The sequence below is a fragment of the Mesoplodon densirostris genome, chromosome 10, assembly GCF_025265405.1.
Source record: "Mesoplodon densirostris isolate mMesDen1 chromosome 10, mMesDen1 primary haplotype, whole genome shotgun sequence".
NCBI classification, from domain to species: Eukaryota; Metazoa; Chordata; class Mammalia; order Artiodactyla; family Ziphiidae; genus Mesoplodon; species Mesoplodon densirostris.
The window spans coordinates 89,259,749-89,282,954 of NC_082670.1; positions in this window are offsets into that span (position 1 = coordinate 89,259,749).

Below are 23,206 nucleotides of genomic sequence, written 5' to 3' on the forward strand. Positions count from 1 at the left end.
TTAATGGGAAGTTGTGAGAGTGTGAATCAGGGTCTGCTAATCAGATGCTGTTCTAAATCTGAAGCCACAAGGGAAAACTTTAACTGAGCATTTACCCAAATGATGATGAATGTCAAGTCAGTAGAGTCTGAAATAAGGAAATCTTACTGTATGAGAGCAGAAAAATGATCTTTTCTAATTAAACAAGGGCCTCATCTCGGCTTCACTGCATTTATTGTTTTCCTTTTGTTGGAGAAAAAAAATAAAATTTTGTCTATTATGGATCCAGTAGTACTTTTAAAGTGAAAAAGACTTCATTTTTGTTTTGTATTTTATTACACTGCAGCTCTTCTATAAAGTAGAAATGATCATGACACTATGAGAATTTATTGACATTATAAATGAGATTACTTTATAGTAGTGTTACTCATTTCTCTTCTATAAATGCTTATCTTCCATATTTATGGTTCCCTAGAGGAGACAAAGGATGACTCTAGCACCTCACATTTTAATAAATTTATTAAATTTATTAGTACATATTTTAAGAAAAATGGTCAACATTTCTTTCTTCTCCCCATAAAATCAAATGATAAACTTGTTGACTATTCTTAATCACAGACTCTCTTTTTATATTGTTGAATGTTGCATTTCACAGAGTAGAATCCAATTTTGTTTGAGTGTATCATGATTTTAATGAAAACACCATTTCTAAATTCTTATTTTAAAGTCGGGAGCAAACAAATAGTGCTTGTATAGGCAAAACAGGCTTTTTTCTGGTTTTGTATGAAAGATGCCTGGATCGCACATGTTATTAACATAAGCACTTCTTAAAGGAGGCTTTTTTCATGGAACAAGCCATCTCAAAAAAGTATTCAGTGCCATTGTTAAAATAGCAGCCTTTGCACTCGTCAAGGGGAATAAAGAGGCATCAGGCTGCTATCTTTCAAATTATGCAGCATCAATTTCATGTAGACAGCCATGGAACATTCTTCATATGCTTGCTATGTAAAAATGTAAATTCTTAATTCAATAACTTTTCTCCAGGTTCCTCCCACCCTCGCTTTGTCTTCATTTCTCCAATTCTTTGTAGGAAATTAGGGGGCTCATTATTCATGGATCGGAAAGAATTCAATGAATCATGGAGAAAAGGTAATTTATGAAGGCAAGTCACTCTCTCATCTTCATTGTGCATAAATAATAATAATTTATTGTCATGATACAATGACCTGTTTTCTATTTATAGTTTTGGCCCTGAGAAAAATTAAATGCAACATAATTTCCATGTAAAAAGATCAATTTATGAGCCACCTGCCTATCAAAGGGAAGCATCTTTTGGAAGCAACTGAGTATGCCAGTGAATTGCATTGTTTCTTTTGGAAATGATACAAGCTCAAAGTTATGACATCCACTTATGCTCTTTGACAAAGAAAATGATTTCAAGAGTGAACACTAAATTATCTCAGAGCAGAGTTCTTTTTCATTACTGTGTATTGGTTTGACTCTGTAATGTTCCTAAAAAGGTATTCATATATTTTTTCCTAAAGGGTGTGTATCTAAATTATGGGATGCATGTACTGATACCTTCCTACCAGGAATGTTACTGATGACATGGGTTTTAGTTCAAGTGTGATAAAGCAATTTGCTTCTTGATACTATTAGAAGCTATAGCATCAATTTAGTCTGGTCAACAATTTTGTTCAAATCTTCTTTTGTCAACTTAGCTAGAGAATATTTTTTTAATTGATATAAAAAATGCACACAGCAATATGTGTACAATATGTGTACAGCTTGTTGATTATTTATATATGTCTACTCCCGTGTAATCACTATCCAGATCAAGATTTTGACCATTTCCAGCCACCAGTTGTAACCAATATTTTTATCTCTTTCACCATTAGTTTTTCCTGGTTTTGAACTCCTTAGAAATAGAATCCATAGCATGGACTCTTACGTCTACCTTGCCAAAGGAGCTAATATAAGATTGATTTCTTTTCAGTCGATTATTCTTTGGTGGAATTGGGCTAAATTGCTAATTTCTCTAATGATTTTAGAGACCCAAGAGCAGTCTTATTTTTGAAAACAATAACATGCCTTTTCCTCATAAGGTTTTGGGTGGAGTTTTGTCCTCTTTGGAGAAAGGAGGATTCATTCACTCATTTACTGATTCATTCACAAAATATGTATTAAGCATCTACCACGTGCCAGGGGCTGTGCTTATGTAGTTGGGAGAATGAAGAATAAAATGGACGTGGTGACCACCCTTAGGAGTTCACAGTTTAGTGGGGGAGAGAGATAAAAACGAAGTACATGTACAAACGTCGGTAAGTGCTATGAAGGAGAAGTAAAGGAGATGATGAAAGAATAACAGGGGAGTCAGCCTTCTGAAGGGTTGGACAGGGTGGGCCTCTAAGGAAGTGATATGTAAGCTGAAACCCGGAGGCTTATAGATAGGGCTTCCCTGGTGGCGCAGTGGTTAAGAATCCGCCTGCCAATGCAGGGAACATGGGTTTGAGCCCTGGTCCGGGAAGATCCCACTTGCCACGGAGCAACTAAGGCTGTGTGCCACAGCTACTGAGCCTGCGCTCTAGAGCCCTTGAGCCACAACTACTGAAGCCTGCACACCTAGAGCCCGTGCTCTGCAACAAGAGAAGCCACGGCAATGAGAAGCCTGTGCACCGCAATGAAGAGTAGCCCCCGCTCGCCACAAATAGAGAAAGCCAGCATGCAGCAATGAAGACCCAACGCAGCCAAAAATAATTTTTAAAATAAATTAATTTTAAAAAAAGGACTTATAGAGAGTAGGGTTTATTATGGACTACTTATTACATTCAGCTGTGTGTCTATTATTATGTGAGTACCATAATACTTGTTGCTATATATTCTAATATTTAATATGGCTTATATTTTTATTCACTATTTTTGAGAAGTTCCTCAGCTTTTATCATCCATTTCACTCTCCAAACGTTTATTGACTATATTCTGTTTGCCAGGTACTGTACCAAGAAATGGAGATAAAAATCTGAAAAACTAGACAGGCTTTGCATTTTTATGTTGAAATGTTTAAGTGCAATAACAGCAATAAATAACTAAAATAACTGACACTTAGTCCTTCCCCTGGGCCAGGCACTATTTAAGTGTTTTACATCTAGTGACACATTTAATCCTCAAAACAATCATATGAGGTAGGTAGTATTCCATTCTCTTTTATTTATGATGGAAATTGGGCGCAGGGAGTATCTTGTCCAAGGGCTCATAGTTAGTAAGTAGCAGAGCGTAGATTCAAAACTGGGCAGTTCTAGAAATTGGAATGTGCTTACATTGCTAGTAAAAATGTAACATGATGCAGCCACTGTGTAAAACATTTGACACTTTCTCAAAAAGTTAAACACAGAATGACCATATGGCCCAGCAACCCCACTCCTAGGTGTATCCCCCAAAGTACTGAAAATAGGTACTCCAAAAAAACAAATACTTGTACATGAAGGTTCATGGCAGCACAAGTCACAACAGCCAGAAGGTGGGAACCACCCACATTTCCATCAAGTGATGAATGCAAAAATAAATGTAGTATATCCATACAATGGAATAGTCTGCAGCCATAAAAGGAATGAAGTCCTGACAAGGGTCCTCCTGCCCCTGCCCAGTGTCGTTTGAGTCAAGAGAACAAGACCGAGATGAAGTTCCTTCGGTTCAGAAGCAAAGGAAAGCTTTATTCTTTCATCAAAGAATGGAGAGGTGCGAGCTCACACTCTAGAGCACACTTTGTCCTGGAAGGGCTGTGGGCGAGGCTGCCTTAGGGGATAAGTGTGGTGAGGATAGGAGCGGGGTTCTCGCGAGTCGGGCGGGGTTCTCGCGAGTCGGCGGAGTTCTCGCGAGTCTGGCGGAGGTGCAGCTGTGCCGCTCTCGGTGTGTCAGATCCGAGCGGCGGGCGCAGCGTCTCTGCACTCGGCTCCCCGCTGCCATCTTGAATTGCAGTGTCGTGCGCAGAGCTCCTGCACATGGCCCGTCTGTACACGGCCCTCGGAGCTGAGGTGTTGGGCGCCATTTTGCCCTAGGAACTGTGGTCTGAAGGGCTGGGGGAAGACCTCTGCACGGGGCACCCTGTGAGCAAATGAAACTAGACGGAGCACGAAGGAAAAGAAGAAAAAGGTTAGACTTTACCTTATTACCCAGTCTGTTTTTATTCCCTGAAAATTGTTAATGAGCTTTGCCGGTGACAATATTGATAGAATTTTACTTCTATGAAGTATCTAGGATAGATAAACGCATAGAAAGCAGTTTAGTGCAGCCGCTGAAGGGAGTGACTGCTTAATTGATACAGGGTTCCTTTTGGGGGTTGAAAATATTTTGTAACTAGATAGAGATGATGATATTTACAATTGCAAAGCATTGTAAATGTACTGAATGCCACTGAATGGTACACTTTAAAATGGGTAGTTTAATGTTATGTTGGTTTTATCTGAATAAAAAGGGAACAGTTTCTGTGGTAGAGTTCTCTCGCTTTTAACCACCCGCTGCGATGCTAAAACGTAGAGTAGTAAACCCAAGCCTAGCTGATCCTGAGGGTCAGGGAAAGCTTTACAGAGGAGCTGCTGCTTGAGCTGGGTTTGGAAGATTGAGTAGGGGTTCAGCAGACAGGTAGAATGGTTTGTGAAAATTCAGAGGCAGGAAACGGAGGAAGTGAAGGTAATTTGGTGACGACGGCATATAGGGGTTTCGTGGGAAAGAGGGAAGTGTCAGAGATGAAATTGAAGAATGATATTAAACCAACACATATCGTGCAACCCAACTGAACATTTTCAAAGGCCACAGATTGGAAATCTCAAGGGCTGTTTGCCGGTAGCAACATAAACTCGTGTTGGCTTGGGACACATTATTACAGTGGTATCCAAACATATTTAGCTGCTGAACCCCAGCATATAATGATGAGCTGCTTCTGCATCTCTAGTGGTGGTCTTTGAACCAACTCTAAACAACCTCAAACACATTTTATACAATGGTATTCACTTACTGTTCATGCCTCTGCACACATACCATTTAATTTTTACTTACCTGTAGCAGACATCGTCAGTGCGCTGCACTTATCCCTTTGACACTGACCATTTCTGGGCCCATCAGACTGACTTCCAAATGCCCATGCCTGAGTCTCCTTGCCTGTGGTCTTTCTTGGCTGCAAGAGCTCACACTTTCCATATGCACAGCAGGCCAGAAATTCTGGGAGTTACACCCCTCAGAAGCAGCCTTTAACAGATGGCTTTTGGGAGTTGGTGGATACATACCCCAACACCGTCTCCCATTGCATAAATTAAATCTGCGGTACATTTTCAACCCTGTCTCCCAGAGTTCCAGGCAGAATTAAGTGCCAGCTGCTTGCAGTGGTAATTTGCTTGATAATTCACCCTCCTTTTAAAAAAAAATTTATTGTACTGAGGTACAGTTGATTTACAGTTTGTGTTCATTTCTGCTGTACAGTAAAGTGATCCAGTTACACATATATATACATTCTTTTTCATCATGGTTTAATCACAGGATATGGAATATAGTTCCCTGTGCTGTACAGTAGGACCTTATTGCTTATCCATTCTCTATATAATAGTTTGCATCTGCTAATCCCAAACTCCCAATCCATTGCTCCCCCACCATCCTCCCCCTTGGCAACCACAAGTCTGTTCTCTATGTCTGTGAGTCTGTTTCTGTTTCATAGATAAGTCCAGTTGTGTCATATTTTAAATTCCACATATAAGTGATATCACATGGTATTTGTTTTTCTTTGTCTGACTTACTTCACTTAGTATGATAATCTCCATCCATTCCAGTCCATTCACGTTGCTGCAAATGGCATTATTTCATTCTTATGTAGTATTCCATTGTATATATAGACCACATCTTCTTTATCCATTCATCCGTCAGTGGACATTTAGGTTGTTTCCATGTCTTGGTCATTGTGAATTGTGCTGCTATGAACACAGGAGTGGATAATGCACCCTTCTTTATTCACTTCCTTCTCTTCTTGTCTTACTTCTCCACTCCTCTACTTGCCTTCAGATCCTTTTCTTAGGATTTTGTCTGCACAGGGAAAACCCCAAACTAACAAATTTCAGTGCATTCACTTCCTCAGTATATCATTGAGAGTCTTGTCAGAAAATGAGAATCCATCCTAGGTATTTCAAACACAGGGATTTAATACTGCCCCAAGAGAAAAGCGGCAGTACTCAGATATCAGAAGCTGCTTTTCCTCTGGCTTGAAACCAGCAGTCTACATTGGACCACAGGCAAATCACACTTAGAGAACTCTTTATTGACCTTAAGACAAGGTAACAACCTCCTATTACCTACTTTCATAGCTCTCCATTGCTTTAGTTTAACTTTCATTTCTGTGAATATTTGATTCATACCCATCTTTCTGACTAAATTACAGATCCAAGAGAGTAGAAACAACATCTGTGTTCTGCTAGGCCCCAGAGCCTAGCACAATATCTGGCACAGAATAAGAGCCCACTAAAGATCTGGTAGAAGGAATGACTGGATCAGTGTTGTGCTGAAGCCAGCTTATACCAGCTCATGAAAGCCAATGGTGCAGTTTTCTTCTTAGCCTTCTAACATATTCAGTGATGTCAGGTTGGCAGTTTAAGACTGACCATTGTGGCAGTATTTACACCACAGAAATGGCAAACACTGAAGATAATGGCTGTTTTATTTGAAGAACTAGTTTTTAGACATTTATCAGCATACCACTAGCTGAATCCCATCTAACAACACAACATACACAGCACATCCATTTCCATAGCTGAGTTATGACTTTAACTGAAGGTCTTAGCACCAGGCTGCATGACTGGCTCGTGCAAATTCAGGGATGTCTGCTGTAGATTTTTACTATTCCATTATTAACAAGTAGAAAGAAGAACAGAAATAGCAAGTTGGGTCAGCAACATGGTCATCACTTCCAGCATTCATGGACACTTGCAGTTCTGGCTTCACAGCCTGCTCAGCATCACACAGGACTCAGGCTGTATTTCAAATTTCTGCAAGCCCAGGAGCATGCTGATAGGACTCCAGTCTTTCTCTAGATTCAGTATTTAATGTGGATTTATTTTTGTGAATAGGAAGTAAATGCTTTCCACAGGAGGCTCAGGTTCTGCCCTCTAGCCTTATCTGAGCACTAAGGAATACTGCAGAGAAAATAGTAACTTCACCTCCAAGAAGAAGATTGAAATTACTTTTAAGAAAGAGGGAGGTTTGTGAGCATTAGAACATCTCCCAAGACTGCTCTTTGAACCAGTCATTGCAGTTAAGTTGTAAAAGAATATTTTAGAATGTGAGGAAATGGTTTAATATATTTTAACTTTAAAAGCAGGTCTCTTTTTTCATTTTCGACCGATAGAAAAACTGGGAAAATACACACAAAAATTTTCTTCTGTAATCTCCCTGTGTGATAGCATTACAGGTTTTTTTCCTTATTATTTTTCTGTATTATCCAGTATATGTATTAGATTTGTAATCAGGAAAAGTATAGTATGAATTAAAATGCAGTAGACATTTTTTTCCTTAATATCCTTTTCCATTCCATGTAAAACTAGAAGGGTAGTCACCAGTGTGGTCTGTTCTACCTCTGCCTTTAGAGGTGAGCACACATTCAAGTCTGGGCCAGTCATAGAACCACTTCCTCCTTAACTTAGTGATTTACCCAGGGGTAGGCATGTGAACCCTGGAAAACACCAATACAAGTCCTTCCATGTGGCTTGACAAGTGACTGCTGGAAGAGAGAAAGTAGTTCTCTCCCTTTTGAATTGTGAGCTATAGGGATATAGATTTGGTCTGTGAGACATTTTCTTTCCCTAATTGTGGAAGTAATCTTTCTGGGAATGAAGCCAAAATACCACAAGAAGAGAAATGAGACCCAAACAGAAGCAGTGTCTGGCAACATTTTTAATCTTCTGGATCCACCTGTTCCTGAGGCCAAACCCACCACTGGACTTACAGTTAGTTACATGACCCAGTGAACTCACTTGTGTCTTAAGCGACATTGAACCAGGATTCTCTCATTGGTAACTGGAATTATTTTTACTAAAAACAAAACAGAAAGACTGTGTGTTATGGCCAAAGGTTAAACTGGGTGAACTCAAGTTATTTTACACAATCTGCAGCAAAATGTGGTCATTTTAACTGAGGCTTAATTTTCACATCAGTGTATAGAAGCAATCCTTTATCACCAAATCTTGAATCCAATGCAGCAAATCTGTTATTGAGTATCAGTTTGCTCTGGTTAGTAAATGCTGGGATATACACAGATAAATATGAAGGTTTCCACCTTTGTGGAACTTTTAATTAAATGGGATGGTGGGACAAGAAGAAGGATGAGGATGAGGAGAGCCATATTTATAGATGTTAACAATTTACCTTATTGTGGATTGCACAACAGAACATTTTCAAATAGTATTTTGGTGCCAGTTGAGACATCACTTTGAGAGCAATCATTAAAAGTTTGAAGAAAAAGGAATTGAAAATTTTAGGCATAGATGTGATGAGTTCTTTAAAAGTCAAAAGTTGTTTGTTACAGATTTTTAAACTAGAAATGAAACAGCTATTGAAGCATCTTACAGGGTAAGTATTTCATTGGTCAGAGAAGTACAAACAACAGCTGGTAAATGAATAAATCCTCTGCAGTTGACATTGCTGAATGCCAGCTGCCTGAAAAGTCAGTAAAAGGAATAGCAGCAGTGCCATTTTCCAATGATACAGTAACTCACTGATTACCAAATTTAGCTGCAAACATAAAGATTGCATTAATATCTCATCTTGAAAATTGCATTAAATCTTGCAAATGGATGAATCTAAAGATAAGCTGGGCTTACATTTGTGTGTCAACAGCATCGACTCATCATTACATAATATCTATTTGATGAATGCTCAGCAACAAATACAAAAATTTGCTAAAATATTCAAATTTTAAGTAAGTTTTTGGATTACATGGTTTAGTCCTGGAACAATAGTTTTGACGTTTGCATATCTAGTGCAAAAGCAATGGGCCTTAGCATGAATCAAGGCAGTGGCCCCAAACCTCTAGCAATCATTACATTCTTTGCTACCATGCAATCAGAGAAATAAATAGCAATAATTTAAAAATAAAAATAATAAATGCCAGTTTCACCTAAGAGTGTCTTTGATGAAGTACTGTGGTTGTCTTGAGGAAAAGCACTCGTGCAGTTGTGTGAGTTACAAGCTGAACTAGCTTCTTTCTTCATGGAACAGGATCGCTGATTGAAAAACTACTGACAGACAAACTATGATTATCCAGACTTGGATATTTGGCAGACATTTTTTTGAAAATGAACAAAGTTAGACTGTCACTCCAAGGAAAACAACAGTGTTTGTTGCCAATGATAAAATTCAAGGTTTCAAGTGAAAATGAGAATTTTGGCAAAAATTTATAAGCACCACTGTGAGCTTGATACCATAAGTTTTTCTAATGAGATTGGTGGTAATATTTACATGTGTGGTTTTTGGTATTTTAATGAAATGTGCAATATTTGGGAGATCTACGCAACTCAGTGAACCAGTATGTTCCATGGTTGATCCATGGTATTATGAAATCACACATGGTTAAAAGATCCATTCAAAGTTCAAGTTAGACCACTGGATTGTAAGGAAACAATGCTTAGTTTAATGAAACAAAAAAGTTCATTGATGTTGTTTCAGATTCCACATTGAAACTAATCTCTGAGAAACTACTTGTCATCTCATGGTGATAGCAGAGTGAGAGCAAGTTCAATAGCCCAAGACCATTTTAAGCTTTTTATGATGCCTGCTAAAATCCCATTAGAAAAACAAATCGTACAGTAGACTTTATTATATCCCATGAAATGCCCCACTCACAGGGAGCTGGGATACGGACGCTTAAGAATCCAGCACTGGCCTTCCCTGGTGGCGCAGTGGTTGAGAGTCCGCCTGCCGAGGCAGGGGACGAGGGTTCGTGCCCCGGTCCGGGAGGATCCCGCATGCCGCGGAGCAGCTGGGCCCGTGAGCCGTGGCTGCTGAGCCTGCGCGTCTGGAGCCTGTGCTCCGCAACGGGAGAGGCCACAGCAGTGAGAGGCCCACGTACGGCAAAAAAAAAAAAAAAAAAAAAAAAGAATCCAGCACCACTTGGAAGCAGGCTAAGGTAGGAAACTGGTCAAAGCAGAGTCCACAGTTCTTCTAACCTTATGTTCCTACAAGAAACAGCAAAATTAAAAGATCCATCTTGTAATAGAACTGTAGTGCCACTGGTAGAATTACATTTTGTGTAGGAAATCTAAATTCACCAATTGGTTTTATTATGTACACTTAGATAATCTCTAATTTATCTATCCCAAAAATAAATTCTAAATTAAGGAAGATCATTAGGTTCATCTTTTATGCCAAATCCAGCCAACTGTTGGTAGCTGCCTGGATTCACCAACTTGTGAAGGATCTGAAACCAGACAGGAATCGGTGTTAGCAGAGTCTGCCATGCCTGAGTACAGAAGGGAGGCATGGTGTATGTGTGCCATTCTTAACTTGCTTGTTTTTGCCTTCAAGATCGAACTAAAAAAGCAGTTGTCTTTTATATATGGGATACATATAAGAAACATCATTGAAAGAGGTATATTTTACAAATCACTTAGAGGCAACTACACAAAATATGATGTAATAATTTAAACAGAAATAAGCAGCACTTATTGAGCTAACTTTGAAACACAAACCAAACAGTCACAAATGTTTAATTCATTCAAGAAACATTTATTATGAGCCTACCTTGGTCATGCATTATACCAGGTCCAAGGAAAACCAAGAATTATAAAATTTTCTCCATGTCCCCAGACACCATAGAATCCAAACTCAAAATGCTTAAAACTCTCTATTTTTTGTAAAAGGGATAGCCCTGGTCTTAGGTAAGTTTTCAAGAGCATGTTATATGTTATTACCACTATGCAGTGAAGGTGACCCAGTGGAATTACTATTAGGGAATTATCTGACCCAAAAGCAACCTTTTAACATTCACAATAGCTTTCTATTCCAAGACTTTGCATACTCATGGCACAGGCTCTGAAGGAAATTGTATGCACACGTTCAGTTACCTTTATAGGTACACGTTATCCATTGCTGCTTCTTCTAATGAGACTATGACATGTTTACTTGCCTGAAATGAGACCCATTATCCTCTGTAGCAGATGTGTAACTGGATGGGTTAACATCAGCTCTTGAGTTCTGACAGCTTTTATCCCTCTGTTTCGACATGTCTCCCAGCTTCGAGTCACAAACAGAAGGAATCCCTGTGGTAGTCTTCACGCTGCTTGTGCAATAACATGTGGTGGGTGATTTCTACACTGTTATTAATATTTTGGATCCTCACTCGTTGATTTGGCAAAGAAAAAATAGTAGCCCATATTTGACAGTTGCAGTGCTGACTGGCCAAGCTAATTGTGTTGGAAGGAAGTTCCTGTTCCCCAAAGTCTGTCCTGGTGACTCAGGTCATGATGTAGTTTTTACCTCACCAGTCATGGTTGTACCACAACATGTGTTATCTCACTTTTGCAAAGGTCTTGAAGAAACTCATTGCAAAAGAGTGAACAAACATAATAAAAATGCTTCTAGAATGTTCTCAGCTGAGCCCACTGTGTTTATCTACGTAGTTCTGTTTAGCAATCAGAGGGACAGGAATATAAATAAGCTGTAGGAAAGATAACCATCCATTGCAATAACAAATCATCTTGACTCTTGAGTTGCATTTTCTGTTATAATTTCCCCAGTGTTTTTTTTGTCTGGGAGGCTGTCTGCTTGGAGGCAAGAGCATGGGCTTCGTGGTCAAACAGACATGGGTTCAAGTTCTAGTTCCCAATTTACTGACTGTGTGCTCTTAGGCAGGATTTTTAACCTGTATAAGCTGAGTTTCTCATCTATAAAATTATGCTAGTGATACTTCATGGGGCTGTTTTAAAGGTTAAATTACATACTAAATATAATGTGATTGGCACCAAGCTGGTGTTCAATAGATGTTTTTCTCCTTTCTCTTGAATCTGTATCACTTTATAGAACTTTCATGTTAAGGGGAATTTTTGTGGACTCACCAACTTTTTATAATTTTTTCAATGCCTTTAATAACTAAACTTTTTTTTAATACAAGCACAGGGGTAAAACATTGAAGTGAAATGTTTGCGTGCTTTGCTTTATCATTTTTAACGTTATAACCATGACAATTATTTCTCCTCTCTCTCACCATTCTCTGCTCTTTTAAGTAGACAGACACTCAAGCCACAGCTGTTTATCTTCTCCTTTGCTGCCAGTGGGGTGATGGGCTTTGTACAGGGCAGTCGAGACTGAAAGGAACCTGTCACTCCTTTCATCCAGCTTAGGAGGCCCCTCTGTCTTTTGGCCACTAACTCCAACTGCTGCTTTCAAGTCTTTGCTGGGCAGAGCAGTGGTGGTTTTAGGATCCACAGAGGACATGAAGGCCATTTATTCTTTTCTTCGTGTTCTTTTGTAGAGCCCTGGTGATTTTTTATTCTGGCAAAATGCTACATGGTTAGGATAAGCCACGTGGTGTTTCTCCAGCGCGGCCAGCCTCTTTGGTGCGCAAACCACCAACTGTCGGCTCTGGCGGCTGCTTGTCTCTCAGAAGGGCCAAGAGAGTCATTTCAGGCAGAGAGGCTAGAAATGTCTGTGAAGAATGGAGGTGGAGAGTCCTAGTTCCAAGTAGTCTAAGTAACAGAACCTTCCTTCTCTGTGCTCCCCAAATAGGGATGATCCGTAGTATCTCAGTGCTCAGAGGGGATTGACTGAGGCTGGGTGTGGCCAATGGCTCTGCTGGGGACTGAGGTAGGGGAGAGTGAGGGCAGGGGATGGCGGGAGATGGTTTCTAAAGTGTCAGGAGCCAATGGGAACTTGAAGGTGGCTCAGGTGTATCCAATGGTAATTTTTCTCAGTCTCCCTCAGTGCCGTATGGCGGTGGGCGGGGAGAGAAAATTTTCCTGATACCTTTGTACAAAGAGGAGACAACCTAAAAACCCTTTAAATTTTCCAACCATTTATTCATGTTTCAGCAAAAAGAATTCTTAAGTTGTACAATTTTTTTTTGTACAATTTAATTGTTCATATTTTGGCAAAAAGTATTCCTGAGGAGAAATTCCCTGCAAGTGGCCTCTGCTTCTGTGTTTTTCCCCAGTGAATTGCAAAGTAGGGTATTTATAACTTCTCACTCTTTTCATAAGTATAGTTTTGTTTTTTTAAGTGCTGCATTAGGCTTTCAGAAAACTTGTATTATTATTGCTGTAGGCAAGCAGCCTGGGCAGTGGAAAGAGTGCAGACTTTGAAGCCAGAAATATCGTGGTTCAAATCCTGGCTCAGCTACTCTCTCTTTTGTGACCTTGGAAAGTCACTGAACCTCTCAGAGACTCTATTTTTTGGAGATTTTATTTCTTCATCTATAAAATGGTAACAACAGTACTCCAGTGACTTACATTGTTTGTATATCCTGGATCCTTTCCTTTGGGTATCTATCTTGTCCACTGATTTTTCATAAGATTCAGAAAGAGTTAACTCCACGACAGGTTGGAAAATGACCTAATCTTGGCCAGAGACTTCACCTTCTTGACCATTGGCATTAGTTCAGGAATAGTCATATGATCCAGGGCAGGTCAGTGAGAGTCCACCAAGGGACTTTTCTGCCAAATCCATTTAGGAAAATGCCCTCTCTTCCTCTGGGGTTGCAAGTAGGAGGACCAATTCATCTGTATTTGCCCGGGGCTTACTCAGTTACAGCAGTGAATATCCCACATCCCAGGAAACCTCTTAATCCTAGACACACCAGGATGGCTGGTCATCTAAATCACAAGCTGTAAGGGTGATTTAAACCTGGCATTGCTACAAGAGATTTCATGGAAAAGTTGTCTCCACAGTGGATCCAATGCACAGAGGAAAAGAGCTGAGAAATGGAGGCAGACAGAGCATCAAAGATCACATTTGGGTCCCCATAGCTAACCTTACCATAACTCAGACGTATTAAGTAACTTTGACTGGTTTATTTCCCAGATCAATAGACTTTTCCTTGAAATTTAATATCTGTCATTTGCAGTCAAGAATCTTTATTGTCACAGCAGTGCATTGTTGTCAAGATTTAACCAGATTAATGCAAAGCACCTAGCACAGTGAGAGAGAGAGGCTCCAGTATTATAATCATAACTCTGGCTAATGGCAAAAGTGGCCCTGACTTATTATCCCTTCTTATATCTATGCCCTTTACCATGCAATTCTAGTGACCTCCCACTCTGACTTCTCATTTCTTTGGCCAGTGGATGTCAGCAGACATGATGCTTGGGAGACTGAACTTGCTCTGGCTCTCTCTCTTTTCATCATAAGAACATGACTAGGCTATTCTGTTGGTAGGTGGAACGCAGGGAGCAGAACTGATCAGCCACTAGTCATCTGAAACCCACAGACTCATGAACTAAATTAATTAGCCTTAGAGTTTGGGGATAAATTATGTAGAACTATTGTGGCCATAGATGATCAACAAAAGGGCTAACCCTTACGGAATGCTTACTCTGTGCTGGCTACTGTTCTAGGAGCTTTTCATGTATTGTATCATTAAATCTCCACAACAACTTCCTGACATAGTAGTAATTCTACTTTACAGATGAAAAAACTGAAGTTAAGAAACTTGCTTGTATGCCTAAGAGCCAGGACTCAAATAGAGGGAGTCTGACTCCAGAGCACATTTTATCACTGTGCCTTAATCTTGGTCTTTATGACTCTGCTCATCATATGCATGCTATAAATCAGTATTTCAGACTGCAGGCCATGATTCACTGGTGGGTCATGAAATCAACGGATTGGGTCATAACCAGCACTAAAAACAGAATTGAATAGAAAGTATCAGGTATTGTTTCCTGAAATGTAAGTTTGTTTTATATGTATTCACATTAATGTTTGTACATCCTGAGCTGCCTTGTAAAATGTACTTCTCACTGTGAATCATAGTCAAAAAGCTTGAAAGCCACTGCAATAAATGTTAACCATTCCTATTGTTATTTCTAAATGCTATTAATTAGCTAAATATTGTTTTGCCAAGTTTGTTTTTATTCCTCTCCCCACCCACTCACCACTGGTTCTTAAAGAACAGTTTCCTGACCTCCCTAGAACAGAGGTGGTGGTGTTCTCATAGCTTCTTTAGAGCTGTCATATTTCAGATGTCACCATCTGAACCTGCTTTTTCTCCTCTAAGGGGACAGGAAATCCTGTCACTGTGTGAACCCAGGAGATTCCTTTATACTAAATGAATATTCTCCAACAGACCCAGTCAAATCCACAACCATAAACCAGGCAGGGTAACTCCACTCCAAAAAGACAGTGTATTGGCTGGGGAGATGGACTTTTAAATTGAATTAAGTTTTTAGGTTTTTTTCTCATTAAGCCTCTGGTGGCTTAAATGTGTTAATCAGTCTGGGAGCTCTGTAACTAAAATTTATATCAAGTCATGTATCCTCTGAGGAGTCATTAAAATCAATGCTGTAATTGATAGGTAGTGAAGAGCCATTTTGGGCATATAATTTTGTCCATTTACTCTCTGTTAAATAGTGCCAGCCAAGTGGAAAAGATAGGAAGAGATGTGAAAGGTAAAAATTATGACATAAATAATTCTCTTCAATCTTGGTATCTCCTATTCCATGTACCCAAAAGGCTGTAGCCAGCACTTTCTGTCTTCACTGATACAGAATCCTCTTGTGTAGATGGGCCTGTTTGACAACTATACTTTGAAGTTCCATTTAGACCAGTGTAATGAGTATATGATAGAAAATGTAGACTGCTGTCAGGATTATGTCTGCATACTGCATCTTCATATGCAAAGCAATCAGGGAGCTAAATTAAAGGAAATTGACTTTGCTTTCTATGAGACGGTGTTTTGACATTTACTCTGACAGTTACGTAATGAAATGCCAGTGTTTTGGTGATGATCAAGGTGGCACCCTGCACAGTAGGCCCCTCAGTTTTGATTGCCTAAGAGGATTATTCCGCCTGCTCTTCTGTGTGGTAATAGGATTGTCTTCCATTCCATACATCCTCTAGAGTTTTCTCAACTTTAACAAGAGGATGCTAAAAGGACCCCAAACTCCAGTTAGGTTTCCCCTGAGTCATTCAGGTCTGAGTTCACCCAGACCAGCAGTTAAGATCCCATTCAGTATTCTCTGTCTGCTTTCTAGTACATGGAATCACATCTTCTGCAGGGATTAAAAAAATTTGTGTAAAGTCAAAATCCCCTTGAAAAAAAAATCCCTTAAGTTAACCATAAGGTACAGTGTTATTCTATCCATCATTAAGACCAACAGGCAGTTTTTCTTCCAGCCCTGGAACAGATGGCTGGTTCTGTGGTCGACACCAGATGAAGCAGTTGGCTTGCACTGAGGAGCCATGTTGTTTGAGAAATACATCATTTTATATGCCAGAATCACACCTCCGGACAAGATGATTCTCACTCGTGAGGAACTCGAGGGATGGGGAACCAACTGAAGGACACGGATTAGTGTCTCCCACCTTCGACTGATCATGGAGGGCATGTCCATTTAGTGAATTACTCACTGTTTTTAAACTGTTTTCTCTCTCTGTCTTTCTTTAGTCCAGTGGAGCTGTGAGGCTTCACTGGCAGAACAATTTTGGCAGCCTACTTAAAGGGAATTAGAAGCCTGAAAATGGCACTACGCAAATTATGGACGGTTACACCGCTGTCGCCGCTACAGCAAACCTCATCTTACAGCGTCTAGAACGCTACTTGCCTCATTTCTTTGTGCTATATTGCAGTTTGGGTAGAACTGTCATCAGGTCTAAGTATGCTCCCTTATATACTGAAGAAACACGTTTATCACTCCGTCTTGATTCATCCCAGCCTTCACTTTAAGTGACATGCAGTGGTGTACCGGTAAATTGACTCTTTGAAGGAAAAATAAAAGCCTTATTTGTAGGTTTGCTGATTGCCACGGTGTAAATACTCCCACCAGGGCTGATTTTAAGGGACCAGCATGAAGTCACTGACTATGAACTTGGAAAGAGAGGAGCATAAGCCACTCTTTTTCTTCTGGTCTGGCAGTAAATTGTACCTCCTTCTACATGGTGTTCTATGACCCACTGGGCTCAGCATTCAATTGCCATAACCACACCCAATATCATTCTAGATATTGGACACACGATTTCACAGCACATCTATGAAATCTTTTCAGCACATGAGTGTGTATGACACATTGGCTGAGAGTCAGGGCTGTAGGTAGTTGCCAGAGAATATAACCAATTGCTCTTCCAGACATTCTAAAGTTGTAGTTTGGATCAAGCCAGAACAGCAGACGCCTGGTTACCTGCTGTCACTAACAGCCCTTCCCCTATGAAGCCATCGGTGTATATCATGGGAGAGCCCTCAGAAACAGCCTCACGGAACATGACTGTATGTATGTGATGGGTGTTGTTTTGGTGCTTGCTGCTGACATTAAGTGGTATCCTCCTTATGGTGATTCCTTTGAAAAATTTTCATCAGTTCTCAGTCCCAGGAATGGTTGTCCTTAGCAGTTTACTTTTAATGTTACAGATCCTGATTTGTTTAATCATCAGGTTCCTCTCTTTTTTTATTGGCAGCCAGGAAATGTAGTCTCAAATTTTCACTCTGCTCATAACATATATGTCAGTTTATTAAGACATCCCTTTTCTTAGCTTCATTTCTGTTTCCTTTTTCATGCATGCATTTATTCAACAAATATTCAAGTATTAATATGTCAAATACTATGCTAGAGGTTTGAGATGCTCTTAGAAAAACATTCTATTCTCTGAAACTTTTGGACTAGAGGAGTCAGGCATTAAATAAATTGTCATGCAAATAAATATATAGTTCTAAATGGTGCTAAGTAGTACAAATTTTAAAATGCAGGATACTTGGATTGGGTTGTCACATTGTGCCACTGTCCTCAGCTTTTTTACTTTCATCTCAATTTTTAAGTATCCTCATTTTGTATTTTGTATATTCCTAAAAATGAACAGCTTTCAGGGTTTTTTATAAAACAAATGAATGGATGACTAGGTAACCAATGATAAGTTTTTCCCCTTAGACTATAACAGCAGTTGCCATTTAAGTGCAGAGTGTGCTCTTGGCAGCTCAGCATGCATTAAATGAACTATAACAAAAATAAATTATAACAACAACCATGTAGTAGACATTGTTTGAAACGCATCATGTATTTTAGTAGTTGGTGTGCTGTGTGGCGCTGACTCTCCCTCTAGGACGGTTACTGTCTGACAGCTCTCAATAGTCAGCCCTCACCAGAAATTTCCCTTGGTTGGAGGAAGTTCCCTTGCCAAAGGTCAAGCCCCTTTTCAGGGACAGCCTGGGTCCAAAGACTGGTGGATGCAAGAGGATAAAGTTGTGACACTCCACCACAACTTGGGACACTTAAAGGGCCATCTGAGTCCAGAGTTGAGGTCTTAACTATAATTGCATTTTGATTTTTGATTCAAATTGCAATTGCAGCTTGATTTCTCCTTTGCCCATTCTGTTGCACTCACCCCCTGAACACAGCTGATCCCGAGAGCACTCCCTAATAAACTTCCTACCTCTGTCTTCAGAATCTGTCTCCCTAGACACCTAACCTGCGATGCATAATTTGTTCTTCTAGGCCATCCAGTGCCCAATGACCTATACTTGAGGTACTTGGAATTCTCAAAACATTCAGGAGTTGGTTGTTTTACCTTTGGGAAGAACCACAGCCAAGAATTACAGAACTGCCTATTTTTAGTCTATTCACACACTTGCCTTTTGAATGCTTTCCATGCTCCCCACTTCAAATCAAATCAGTCATCCATTGTGTTCCCATCCTAGCATCTGATCTAAGAAGTGATACTAGTGGTGGCTGCTAATCACTCAGTTGTGTAGACAGATGATATCTGGTTGCACCTTAAATGATCTTATTCCTCTGCCTGTTTTGACAATCCTAAAAATACCTCCTGAAGGGACTCCCAATTTCACTCTGAGGAACTGTTTTTGATGGTCTGCATTGTTAGACTAGGTTAGACTTTGGATTAGTTTTTATAAAGAAAGTAATTGAATGTGCTAGACTCTTACTGGGTGGCTGGCCCTGTGCTCAGGCTAGGCGGGTCTTACCTCACTGGACCCTCACAATGACAAATGAGGAAACTGAAGCCTAAAGAGGTTTTGCTATTGTCCAAGGTCACAACGCTGAGAAGTGGCAGACCTAGGATTTAAAGCAGGTCTGTCTTTTCCAGAGCCTGTGCCCTCTACCACCGTGCCATTGTTCTCAAGTTTTAGGTGTTGTATTAGTTGGATATCTTTTGCAGAGTAACAAACTACCACCAATTTAGCAGCTTGAAACAGAACATGTTTATTATCTCACAGTTTCTGGGTCAGGAATCCTTCTGAGTTTCAGCAGTCTAAAATCTCAGCACGAGCTGGGGCTTCATTCTGATCTGGAGGCTCGGCTGGGGAAAGAGCTTCCTCCACGCTTCCTTAGGTTGTTAGCAGAATTCATCTTCTTGCATGTGTAGGATTGAAATAACTGGTTTTCTTAGTGGCTGTCAGTCAGGGACCCCTCTCAGTATCTAGAGACTGCCGTCAATCTTGCCAGAAAGCCTCTCACAAGGGAGAGTCCTCCCTCCTTCTAACATGCGGTATATAATGTAACATCATCATGGGAGCAACATACCATCAGCTTTACCCTGTTCTACTGGTTAGAAGCAAGTCACTGGTCCTACCAGCACCCAAAAGGAGGAGATTACACAAAGGTGTGGACTCCCCAAGTCAGGAAATCATTGGGGGACACCTGTCTGTCCATACAGGTATACATGAAACATACTTATGATGATGATTTAAAATTCAGATTTCTGAACCTCAGCCCCAAAGGGTCTGAATCATAAATTCAGAGGCCCTAGAACCAGCATTCTAATTAAGTCCCCATGGTTGACTGTGGCTCCGGTAGGCAGGAGCCCACATCTAGAGAAACAAGTCCATAAACTTGCCTCGAATTGTACATACAGTAGTTTACCCATTTCTTTTGCCTGCTCTTTAGGAACGTTTCATATCAGCTGATTACCATTTATTGAAAATCATCCTATAAAGTCTTTCTCCTTTGTCTTTCTTGAGAAATAAATCTTGCTTTCAAGTTTTACCAGTGGTAGTAGAGAGCAATCTACTCAATTCATTGTTCTGTTGATAATCTCTCCGGGCTCAGTTTGCCTGAGGCCTGTGTTCCAAATATTTGGTAGTATTCTCTACTCTAGGAAAGAGTTTAAAGGGGACAACTCTTCCTGGGCTGGTGCTCTGAAACTGAGAGTCTCAGTGAGAGTGCCCAACCAACCGTTTGCCTGGAACTGAGAGGTTGCCTGGAAGGTGGGACTTTTAGCACTAAAACTCACAAAATTCCAGGTAAGCAGAGACTTTGGTCACCCTACCTTCGTTGCCAGCACAAGGAGAGTCTCAGGAGCAAACAAGTCCAAGTTTGTTTGGGACTGAAGGAGATCTGGAGTGTAAGACTTTCAGTGCTAAAACCAGGATAATCCTCGGTCATGATGGTAGGCTGAAAAATGGTGCTCCCACCCAAAATATCTAGATTCGAATCCCTGGAACCTGTAAATTTACCTTATTTAGAAAAAGGATATTTGCCAATGTGATTAAATTAAGGATCTAGAGGCGAGAATATTATCCTGGATTTTCCAGTTGGGCTCTAGTAAGTGTCCTTAGAAGACTGAAGCAGGGGAGATAACACACACAGAAGAGTCAATGTTACCGTTGTGATAGAGATTAGACTCATGAGGCCACAAGTCAAGGAATGCCAGCAGCCACCAGAAGCTGGAAGAGGCAAGGAATGGACTCTCCCTTAGAGCCTCCAGAAGGAGCATGACCTTGCTTAAACGTGCTTTCTTCTCAGTGGTATTGATCTTGGACTTCTGGCTTCCAGAACTGTGAGAGAATAAATTTCTGTTATTTTAAGCCACCAAGTTTGTAGTAATTTGATACAGCAGCCACAGGAAACTAATGCAGTCACCCTACCAAGTTTCCCTCACTCCCTGACTCCCTAGATGTCAGTTGGGGTCTTTGGTTGCAAGCAACAGTAAAACTCTGGCCAACTTAAGCAAAACTAATAACTTGTTAAACAAACAGGTAAGAAAAATAGAAAGATATGGGGTGATTTTGAATGAAAGCTGAAGAATTGGTCTTGGGGAAGGAACCAGAGCAGAAACTAATGGTCATTCTCTGTGGGAAGTGGCCAAGATGATGAAAAAAATCAGCTGCTTTCAGTCTGGAATCAAATCCCAGAATAAAACAGCATAGCTGATGAGCCTAGCTGAGGTAAAAGAAGGGTGAGACACCTTGAGTGACAGTCCCTCCATGACTGTATCCAATGGTGGTGGAAAAACTGTTCGTTGGAGCCAAAAATCAGAGGTTGTAACTGGAAAAAGAGGCAGGAAAAAACAGCAGATATTCACTACACTTGGTTTTGAAGTGTCCTGCCCACAACCATCAGCGTCAGTACCACCTGGGAATTTATTGGAAATTCAGATTCATGGGTCCCATCCCAGAGCTACAGAATCAGAAACTCTAGGGGTAGGACCCAGAAATCTGTGTGTTAACAAGCCCTCCAGGTGATTTTGATATGAGTTAAAGTTTGAGAACGATTTATTGGATGCAAGGCTGGCTTGTCTTGACCTAATACTATATTTAGTTTAAGGTAAGTCTTCAGTATCTCTTGTCTGTGTGATTTCAGTAGTGTTCTAATTGGTTTGTCCCCTCTGCTTTTTTTTTTTTTTTTTTTTTGCGGTATGCGGGCCTCTCACTGTTGTGGCCTCTCCCGCTGCGGAGCACAGGCTCCGGACGCGCAGGCCCAGCGGCCATGGCTCACGGGCCCAGCCGCTCCACGGCACATGGGATCCTCCCAGACCGGGGCACGAACCCGCATCCCCTGCATCGGCAGGCGGACTCTCAACCACTTGCGCCACCAGGGAGGCCCCCCTCTGCTTTTAACTCCCACAAATTCATTTTCCATTCAGGGTGCAGAATAAACTATATAAAATACGTATTTGACCATGTTATCCCTTTGGTTAAAATTCTTTAGTGGTTTCCCTTTATTTCCAATATTGGCAGTTCAACAGGAAAAGTGAGGAACTTTTTATGATACAAACTTCCAAGCTTCATCCCAAACCTACCAAACCAAAATGAACAGAGGCAGAACCTAGGAATCTTAAGATTGTTATGCCGCCAATCCAGGACTGGTATTTGTCTCTTGATCTCCCAGTGCTGCATTTTCTGTGAAATCTTCAGTACTGTCAATGTATTTATGTTCTCATTGTTTTTATTTAAATGCCGTATTTTTCACCTGCAGGATCTCTAGCTTTTCAAATCCTTTTATTGTTCCATTTCCCATTCCTCTGTTTTTGTTTCATACTTTCTTGTTCTTTTTTCTGGATGTTATTTTCTTAGGAAATCCTCAACAATTATTTTAACATTGGTTACAGATTTCTTTTTTTAAATGAATTTTTATTGGAGTATGGTTGATTTTACAATGTTGTGTTAATTTTTGCTGTACAGCAAAGTAAATTAGTTATACGTATACATACCCACTCTTTTTTACATTCTGTTCCCATATAGGTCATTACAGAGTATTGAGTAGAGTTCCCTGTGCTATACAGTAGGTTCTTACTAGTTATCTATTTTATATATAGTAATGTGTATACGTCAATCCCAATTCTCCCAGTTTATCCCTCCCTCCCCACCCCTTCCCCCCTTCAGTAACCATAAGTTTGTTTTCTATGTCTGTGACTCTATTTCTGTTTTGTAAATAGGTTCATTTGTACCATTTTTTTAGATTCCACATATAAGTGATATCATATATTTGTCTTTTTCTCTCTGACTTACTTCACTCAGTATGACAATCTTTAGGTCCACCCATGTTGCTATGGTTACAGATTTCTTCATCATTTTCGCTTGTAATGGAGTGAAGTCTTCTCCCAATTGTTGTTTGGTTGGGTGTCTCAGTGTTCCCTTTCCTCCTATGTTTTGGAATTTTGGTCTTCAAGGCATATCTTAAGAGGAGATTTGTGTGTCTGATGTCTCGTCTCTCTTCTTCGCATGGGTAGTTGCCCCTATGTCCTAACAGCCCCAGTCCTTTTAGTGCAGACCATGCTTATGTTGTCTTCTCAGGCCTCTTGTCCCTCAAAGACCCACGTCCTGGTG